This window comes from Bos indicus x Bos taurus, chromosome 14, assembly GCF_003369695.1.
Source record: "Bos indicus x Bos taurus breed Angus x Brahman F1 hybrid chromosome 14, Bos_hybrid_MaternalHap_v2.0, whole genome shotgun sequence".
Classification (NCBI taxonomy): domain Eukaryota; kingdom Metazoa; phylum Chordata; class Mammalia; order Artiodactyla; family Bovidae; genus Bos; species Bos indicus x Bos taurus.
The window spans coordinates 21,599,481-21,606,474 of NC_040089.1; positions in this window are offsets into that span (position 1 = coordinate 21,599,481).

The following is a 6,994-nucleotide window of genomic DNA, read 5'->3' on the forward strand; positions in this document are numbered from 1 at the left end:
CAAAGTTGTTATCATTCAGGAAAATGAACATTGTTCATGCAAAATTGATGACGTCAATAAGAAATTTTAAGATCTTTCTTTTGCCAGGTGATGCTTTTCATTTAAGAATCAGATGAACACTAAGATGCAGCTTAAAATACAGTGAGAAGTAAAAACTTTGTTGAGAATCATGGTACATGTACTTCTGCATCTGTAGGTGCATCTTTACCTGTATCTACACCCACACCTATATCTGTATCTGTTCTTATCTATTTGCAGATGGTGACTGCAGCCATGAAATTAAAAGACGCTTACTCCTTGGAAGGAAAGTTATGACCAACCTAGATAGCATATTCAAAAGCAGAGACATTACTTTGCCAACAAAGGTCCATCTAGTCAAGGCTATGGTTTTTCCAGTAATCATGTATGGATGTGAGAGTTGGACTGTGAAGAAAGCTGAGCGCCGAAGAATTGATGCTTTTGAACTGTGGTGTTGGAGAAGACTCTTGAGAGTCCCTTGGACTGCAAGGAGATCCAACCAGTCCATTCTGAAGGAGATCAGCCCTGGGATTTCTTTGGAAGGAATGATGCTAAAGCTGAAACTCCAGTACTTTGGCCACCTCATGCGAAGAGTTGCCTCATTGGAAAAGACTCTGATGCTGGGAGGGATTGGGGGCAAGAGGAGAAGGGGACGACAGAGGATGAGATGGCTGGATGGCATCACTGACTCGTTGGATGTGAGTCTGAGTGAACTCCGGGAGTTGGTGATGGACAGGGAGGCCTGGCATGCTGTGATTCACGGGGTCGCAAAGAGTTGGACACAACTGAGTGACTGATCTGATCTGATCTGATCTATGTATTTGCAATATGGCCTTGACATCAGATACATATAGTGTTGCTTCATCACTGAGCAGCTGAACTACATTCAGTCCATGGTGGGCAGGCAGCTCACTCAGCCTTGTGATGGCAGCATCACTTAGGTGCATGAAATCTGTGCTAAGATCCCTGTACCTGTTTCATTCGTGGTGACATGGTGGCCTTGGATCCTGGAGTTAGGGATCTAAGCGGGGTCGCCATGGTGATGGCTCGTCTGCATCTCCCTTCCACGCTCTCTGCTGGTTCTGGATCACATCCCTGCGGCTGGAGGTCCAGCTCTGTGCACACATGCGGCACACGCAAATCATTCTAGGTGTGTGGGCTGTTGTATTTATCTGCACAACTGCTCCTCCTACACACACACACACACACACACGCACACACACACACACACACACACACACACAGGAGTTACTCCACTTGGATAGATTTGGGCTTACGTGAATGTATTAGCTCAGGCTGCTACAACCAATTACCACAGATCAGGCAGGTTTAATAGCTGACATTGACTTCCCACAGTCCTGGAAGTCCAAGACCAAGGTGATTCCTTTCCTGGAAAGAACACTCTTCCTGGCTTGCAGATGGCCATTTTCTCACTGTCCTCGCAGGGTGGAAAGAGTGAGCTCTGGTCTCTTACTCTCTTTGTAAGAGCACTAACCCCCCATGGGCACCCCACCCTCATGACCTCACCTGAATTTAATCTCTTCCCAAAGGTGGAACTTGTAAATACCATCATATTGGGGGTCAAGCTTTCAACATATTACTGTAGGAAAGACAGAAATATTTGTCCATGACCAGCTTGCTCCCTCTTCCCAGAAAGGCAGACCAAGCCTATTACAGTTCCACTTGGGAAGAGCTCTGCATCTTCTGACTTCCTGGTTTCCATCTCCCTGAGATTGATGGAGTGGACCATGAGGTCTCCAACAAAGGCCTCTCTGTGGTTTCTACAGTTCATTTTGTGAAGGTGTTTGAAATGTGTTTCATGACTGAACAGCTAGCATTTAAAGCAACAAAAAGAAAAGAGAGAGCAGAAGAGGAAGGATGGCTTCAGAATGAGAAGACAGAGAAAACAGCAAGGCTGCTGGCCACACTCTGAATGTCCTGAATGGCAGGGGAGGCTGGTGCAGCACTCTGGGTGCCCAGCTCCTGCCACTGACATTTAAATAAGTGAGAAGATGAAACATCTAAATAAATTAGTGGCAAAGACTAAAAATGTTGAGCAAGTTTCCAGAGACTGCACAATACTTTCTGACCCTTGGCTGAACAGATGATACAATCAGAAACTGCTCAGGACTCCATCCTAAGAACCCAGGCAAGAATGATACATGATGTGACTTGGGGTATCTCGATTCAGGGGGCCTCCTGCAGTCCAGCGCTCACCCCTGGTGGCCAGCACAGCTCCAGGTCCTCAGTAGCCTGTAAACACCATACCACTGGTCTAGGACTCAGGGCTCTTGTCCTTCTCACTGTCTGTTCCACGTTGGGTTAAATCCCAGACATCAGCTTTCTTCATCTGAGAGGGATGTTCAGCTGTTAGAGTTCCAGTCCCGTGGAGTCACTGGGTGGCCCCTTGCTGACCAGTCTCCAGGCTCTGTACAACAACCCCACCCACATATCATACAGGAATCCAGACTCCAAGGCCCCTGCCATCCCTGTAGTTATATCTCTTTACATACGCCCATGAGGATCCCTTTCCCAACCTACCTCCAGGGCCTGCCTAAACTCCCATCATCCATCATCTGAACTCCTAATACATCCTGGTACCCATGCTCATCCACGGTCCCAGGAAGGTGCTTCTTTCCAGGACATCCTTCCCCCACCTCCAGTATCATTTTCCTAGAAGGCCAATCTAGTTATGTCCATTCTATGGCTTTCCTTTTTTTCCTGGACAACTACCAGGCTAAGCCTCTCTCCCTCTTTTGAGGTTAGCTGTGTCCACATGCAGAGGTGGCACATGTCAGTCACTTTTGTCCAGCCCACAGAGCCTCTCCATTTGCCTGCAAGCTTCATCCTTTTCTGCCAAATGCAGAGATGACCTTGAACATCATGCAATGAAGATGGCAGAGCTCCAGTCAGTCTGAGCCCTGAATGACTGCATGGACCAAAACCCCCAACTCCTCTTAAAAAACAAGAGCTTTTGAGCCTATTTACATGATCAAAATTAAACTATTCTTGTATTTGTGCTATTGTACATTTTTGTGTGGATTTCTTAGACAGCTAGAGTTAGCCTAATAAAGACATCCTCTGCTTAGAAACCTCTTTGATCTGCAGGACTAAGTCCAGCTGTCTCAGTACTATTAGGGTTTCTCAGTTTGACCCCACTTTGCCTCTTCAGCTATTTTAAGTGTTTCTGTTTACACAGAGTCTCCACAGGTAGCTCCTCACCATTTCTGGAAATGTCATGCTCGTTCCTGCCCAGGGATAACTTAATTTAATCTCCAGCATCATTTGTAAGAGACAATGGTAATCACATTACAGTGATACAAAAGTATCAAACTTGTAAATGTATACATTTATCAAATTAACACATTGTATACTTTAAATTCATATAATGTTATATGCCGGATATGGGCTTCCCAGGTGGTTCAGGGGTAAAGAATCCGCCTGCCAAGTAGGAAACATGGGTTAGATCCCTAGGAGGGGCAGATCCTCTGGAGGAGGAAATGGCAACCCACTCCAGTATTCTTGCCTGGGAAATCCCATGGGCAGAGGAGCCTGGCGGGCTACAGGGCATGGGGCTGCAAAGAGTCGGACGCGACAGAGCACAGCACCATGTACCGTATGTCAAATATATTTTAGCTTCAACAAAGAGGCACTAAAAGTGATTCCACTTCCTGGAAGACTCTTCTCAAAAGGGACCCAAACTTTTCTCACTGCTGTCCTCAGAGTAAGACACTGTTTGTGGTTTTTTTCCAGAAATCCAAATATCTGGAGCAAAACTGAGGTCTTGGTGCTTCTCGGAAGGGCTTCTTCTACCTTTGTCGTCACTCTTCACTGTGCAGGCTAAGTCACTTGTCCTTCTCACTGTCTGTTCCTGTCTGAGCCTTTGGAACCTGGACTATAGCCCTCCAGTCTCCTATGTCCCTTGTATTCTCCAGTCAAGAATACTGCAGTGGGTTGCCGTGCCCTTCTCCAGGGGATCTTCCTGACCCAGGGATCGAACCTGTGTCTCTTATGTCTCCTGCATTGGCAGGCGGGTTCTTTACCACTAGTGCCACCTGGGAAGTCTGAGTTATTCACTGTGGTGAGGTGAGGAACTAACGGTTTAGGGAGTTAGTGTGGTTTCTGCTTTCTGTACACATCCCCACTGGGGAAACGACAGGGGACAAGAGTGTTGTGATTTGGGTAACTGGATTCTTCCATCTCTTGTGGGGAAGAAGTATCATTTCTGTCTCTTCTCCTCCATCTAAATCAGCCCCTAGGCAGACCTATAGATGGCTCTGAAATACTTAATCTTTGCAGAGAAAAAAGCTAAATAAATAAAGCCCAAAGTGTTAAGATAGATCTGTAAACCACTAATGTTAGAAGATATTGCAGTTAATTCTACAAGCATCTGGTTTATGGAGGTTATATTGAGATGTTGTTATTGTCATTGTTTAGCTGCTAAGTCATGTCTGACTCTTTTGAGATCTCATAGACTGTATCCTGCCAGGCTCCTCTGTCCACGGGATTTCCCAGGCAAGAATACTGGAGTGGGTTGCCATTCCATTCTCCGGGGAATTTTTCTGACCCAGGATCACACCCGCATCTCTTATGTCTCCTGTATTGCAGGCAGATTCTTTACCACTTTGCCACCAGGGAAGCCCTAGAGTGCGACACCTGTTTTTAAACTTTATGGATGCAAATACTTGACGAGTACTTGTCAAGTCTCTGCACTCATGCCCAGTGGAGGATGAGACCAGAAGTTCCCATCTGATCCTGTTATTTAGAAGTTAAGGAGTGCTGGGGTTGGGAAGACAGAGGCTCCATGAAGTCAGGTTTTCCAGCCCTACTAGGGTGCCTGGGCGCAGGCACAGAGCTGAGGAGGATGCTGTAGACTGGTGAGTGAGTGCAGGAGGGTGCAGGTGGGGCAAAGGAGGGCTACCACAGTGCGTAAGGATGGGCTGTGGCACCTGCATTGTACAAGAGAGAAAACAGTCAGGAGACAGGGCGCTTACAATACCCACTCTGCCAGGTGGTAGCTACTGGTGATGACAAGGTCATGAGTGTCACGTAGGGGGTTGAATGGACCCTGAGGGGGATAGAGGGAAAGATCACTGAAGGTGGGGAGGACAAGGAATCAAGGGGCCAGTACAGAGATGGTGACCGTAACACCAAGAGCAGCCTGAGGAGCAAGGTGAAGAGGAAGCAGTGTGGGGGGCTGGAACTTCTGTGAACATGCAGGGACCACAAGGAGCAGTAATGGGTGGTGAGGATCATGTCAACGTCACAAAAACTGGAATTTTCAAAATTTGAAGGAGAAATTAGTGGGAATTAGCCATGGGGCCAAGGCTACTAAGTCTCCCTCAAACTCAGAGGTGAATGGGAAACCCCACAACCTCCCCAGAAGGATTCAGGGAAGATGATGGACCAGAAGGCCCTCGTCCTCCAGGGCTTCTTGGTCTAGTGGGAAGATACAAAGCATCAACTCATCAAACACACAGCAGAGGTTACCACGCAGCTCATATTGAAGACAAGTGTCTACGTGCTCTGTGCCCCTACAGACTGTAAGCCCCCTCCACCTGGAATACAAGGAGCGCAGGCTGTCAACCTCTGTGGCGAAGAGCAGAGACATCCTCTGCTGCTGCCCCGAGTGGATCTCGGATGCATCCTCCCTGGGATTCCCTCAACTGCTGTCTCGCTCCTACCTTTCATCTCAACATACAATTCATCTTGGCACTGACAGTTGAGATCAGAGTGAGATGAAGAAGAAGCAGGTATGAAAATATTCAAAACGAGTCTAGCGCACCCCGATGTAGAAATTTATGGTTGCTTCTTCATCTCATTTGCAAGTTCCCTTTGGACAGAAGAGAGTGAGCTAATGACCCTTCACTCTGTATTCAATGATTATGACAAAATTCAAATATTGGGGAAGAGCAGAGAGCATGTGGGTCCAGTGTGAACGTGTCTGTCCATGAAGAATGTATCCCCAGCCCTCTTCATTTCCAAACATCAAGTGTCAATTGGGATAGAAACCACAATTGGGATAGCAACCCTCCTGAGACTCCTGAGTCAACTTTTTACTGTCTCACCTACTCCACAAAGTACTAAGATAGAGACCAGTTCCTTCCTTGAAAAAAAGTGAAAGTGAAAGTCGCTCAGTCATGTCCAACTCTTTGCAACCCCATGGACTATACAGTCCATGGAATTCTCCAGGCCAGAATACTGGAGTGGGTTGCCATTCCCTTCTCCAAGGGATCTTCCCAACCCAAGGATCGAACCCAGATCTCCTGCATTGAAGGTGGATTCTTCACCAGCTGAGCCATAAGAGAAGCCCAAGAATACTGGAGTGGGTGGCCTATCCCTTCTCCAGGGGATCTTCCTGACCCAGGAATCAAACTAGGGTCTCCTGCATTGAAGATGGATTCTTTACCAACTGAGCTATCAGGGAAGCCCCCCATGGGGTTGCAAAGAGTCGGACATGACTGAAAGATTTCCTTCTTTGGCTGGCCCCCAACTCTGGAGCAGACTAAGGATATGCATGAGGCTAGAGGCACCTCTTAGCATCTCCCCCACACCTCCAGATCACTGGGTAACCAGGCTGGAGCACAGAAGACTGCCAGTCTATTTTGTTATTGTTTAGTCGCTGAGTCGTGTCCAACTCTTTGTGTCCCCATGGACTGCAGCACACCAGGCTTCCCTGTCCTTCACTATCTCCTGGAGTTTGCTCAAACTCATGTCCACTGAGTCGGTGATGCCATCCAACCATCTCATCCTCCGTTGCCCACTTCTTCTCTTGCCCTCAATCTTTCCTATAATTAGAGTGTTTTTCTAATCAGTCAGCTCTTTTCAACAGTTGACCAAAATATTGGAGCTTCAGCTTCAGCATCAGTTCTTCCAATGAATACTCAGGGTTGATTTCCTCTAGGATTAACTCGTTTGATCTCATTGCTGTTCAAAGGACTCCAAGAGTCTTCTCCATCACCACATTTGGAAAGCA